Here is a 3,376-nt window from a genome sequence, read left to right on the forward strand (position 1 = left end):
CAACTCAAGATAATGAATTGAAGATCAAGTCTGATGAGACAGTTCTTTTGAAGACACCAATAACTGCAGCGATCCCCTGGGGCACCTCGAGAGACTGTGTAAGACATCCCTGAATGACCACATCATGCAGAGCAGAAGTGGAGGCGATTATCCACCAACACCTGTCTTCCACTGGCTGGGGAGTTAAGGAAGTGCTCCCGGGGGTGCACCATCACTCCCATCCCCCTGCATGAGCCGGCAAGCCTCTGTGACCGGGAGAGCTTTCAGGCAGAGAGGCACAGGACAGGGGGAGAGTGTGGAAACTGCCCACCAAGATGCAGAGGGCATCCCGGGTCAGGGGAGAGACCTGGGTAGGTGCTGGCCATGTCTGCACCCACAGTGAAGAGGGAGAGCCCATCAGAAGCAGGAAAGGAAGGGATGGACATGCCAGGTGGCCTCTGAGTGGTGGAAGTTGGTTCTTGACCCCACCAGGCGGAGTTCACATGGCCCGACCCTGCCTTGGGTGTCTGAGTTCTGGCCAGCAGAGCCTTCCTTTGCTTGCTTAGGCGAGTTCAGCTGAATTTCCATTCCTCACACCCAAGAGTCTGATCAGAAAGAACATTGTTAATATTTCATGCACTCAAGCATTTATTCATAAAACTTGACTGAGTGCTGACTACGTGCAGGCCAGTGCTGGAGAAACAAAGATTGATAAAACACAGGAATTGTCCGGAGTTGCCTACACTGTGTAGAGCTGTTTAAACTCAAGACTGTTATTATTCCTACAAAAAAGGATGAGATTTTAAAATACGAAGAAGTTATTTGACATATGTTTGAAATTCAGATTTATATATTACCTTCCTTGAAAAGGAGCACACCTAGAGTAGAGTGTATTTATTACTCAACAAAGAGCACAGTGACGCTGACTCCTGCCTGGCTCAGCTTGGCCTCTGGCCGCAGGCTCTGTGCTGCCTTCTGTCACCCTATATGGAGGGTTCTCAGAAGCTTGTTCCTGCCTGTTATCAAGCTTGACTTTCTGCATCTGTGTGGATCGGTCCTGAAATTAACCAAGAGGAATATTCTGATTTTGGCATTTTTATCCTTTCTTCCACCACACCCTCAGACATTCTTAAATTTCACCAAGAAAGGTAATATTTCTTTTGGACATATGTTCACCTCTCTCTAGGAACATTGTTCTAAATATCTAACCTACAACACGTTTGCTGCAGTTTAAATAAATTTTAATTTTTTATAAATGTTTAGTTTTTTTCTTTGAGATGGATCTCACCCTGTCCCCCAGACTGGGGTGCAGTGGCACAGTCATGGCTCACTGCAGCCTCGACCTCCCAGGCTCAAGTTTTCCTCCTACCTCAGCCTCCTGAGTAGGTGGGACTACAGTCTACACCACCATGCCCAGCTGATTTTTTTTTTTATTTTTGTAGAGACAGAGTCTGTCTATGTTGCCCAGGATGAGTTTCTGTTTTTATCTTTCTGGATGGGGATCCCTGAGAAGTAGCAATTCTGAAAGGATTCCCACCCCGGAGCCCCTCCCATCTTTACACATTTCACTGAAATCAAAGCCCAGAATTGGAAACAAAATGATATCTGCTTGACTAAGGATGCAGTAATACAAATCCCACACTGCTTTCTGGGTGGATTGCTTCAGTGAGAGGTGCATTGTTGGTTGGGATTTAGAGAATTCTGTTCCAGACTCAGGCTGGGTGCCACAGCTGCTCTCCAGCCTGCCCAGTCACAGTCGGGTGTTTGCCTTATTGACTTATTGTATGTTCCCAGGTCTCTCTACTATGAGAAAATGTTAATACTTTGCAGACTATATGAAATATGTTAATTAAACTTTTAGTGAATGTATTTTCCCATATGTATAGGTAATGTTGTGGAGCATAGACCTACAGGTCATTTACCTCTGCAGAATTCGAGAATGAGCATCCATGTCAGCAAAATGCCTTATGGCTATGGTCAGAAGTAGCCTGGTTGCTAGCTCTCTGCCCACCACTTCTGCTCATCTTCTGTGATAGAAATTCATCAAGATAGCTGTGATAGATACTAATGTTACCTCCCCCTGCTAAACATAGCTCCATTTGCTTTATCTTCAGAGAAGCTTCAGAACTTCACTGCCATTAATGGCACTACTGCAGGCTGAGCCATCAGTGTATTTTGCCTGGAGTATAGGCCACCTCCTTCAGTTCCCTGCTTCTTTCCTTTGTTCCCCCAAGTTCAACACCCTGTGTGTCTTCCTAGAACTTGAGGCCACCCCATGACATCCACTGCCTCACAGACCGTCGATATTAGTCTGTGTTCATGCTGCTATAAATAACTGCCTGAGACTGGATAATTTATAAAGGAAAGAGACTTAATCGACTCACAGTTCTGCAGGGCTGGGGAGACCTCAGGAAACTTACAATCGTGGCAGAAGGGGAAGCAAATGTGTCCTTCACATGGCGGCAGGAGAAAGAAGTGTGTAGAGCAAAGGGCGAAAAAGTCCCTATAAAACCATCAGATCTCGTGAGAACTCACTCACTATCATGAGAACAGCATGGGGAACTGGCCCCATGATGTAATCACTTCCCATGAGGACCCTCCCCCAACACGTGGGGATTACAATTCCAATTACAATTCAAGATGAGAGTTTGATGGGAATACAGACCCAGATGATATCACCATCCAAATTTCTTACAGTGCCTCCAGGCTCCCCAGGGCTCCTGCCCTGAAGGCTCTGTGGTCCTTCCTCCTGCCACTGTCCCCTCATTGATTTCACTCCAAGGAAAGTAGCCTCTCTAAGGTGCCCAGACATCCTGCCTCAGAACACTGCCCTGCCCCCTCCCTAGAATCTGCAGGCCCTCTATTGAGAACTGAGCTGAGTGTTGGCTCAGAGGTGCCTTCCATGACTACCTTATTCAAAATCACAACCCCACCTCTACTATCCAACATGCCTGCTTAATTCTTCTCCAAAGCATATCTATTATATAATATTCTATATATTTTACTTATTTATTTAGTTTATTGCCTGTTTCCCCTTGTTTGAATGTCAGCTCCAAGAGTTCCAGGATTTAACCCTGTTTTGTCCACTCTGTCCACCATGCCTGAAACAGTGATGGGCACCATGAACTTGGGAACACCTATTCTGATGCTCTAAGTGCCTCATGTAAGTTAATCTGCTTAATCCTCATACCTCCCACAAGAGTAGGTACCATTGTCATTCTCATCTCACAGAAAGAACACTAGAGCAAGCACTATGAGGCCAACAACATGGCTGAATTCATAGTGTTCATGAGCGTGAGATGGGTCTGGCTCCAGAGTCTGTGTTCTTCAACATTGCATGATGACGAGAGCCAGGAGACACACTGTTGGCACAACCATTATGGAGAACAGCGTGGAG

Source organism: Mandrillus leucophaeus, unplaced genomic scaffold (assembly GCF_000951045.1).
Source record: "Mandrillus leucophaeus isolate KB7577 unplaced genomic scaffold, Mleu.le_1.0 Scaffold6, whole genome shotgun sequence".
Taxonomy (NCBI): Eukaryota; Metazoa; Chordata; class Mammalia; order Primates; family Cercopithecidae; genus Mandrillus; species Mandrillus leucophaeus.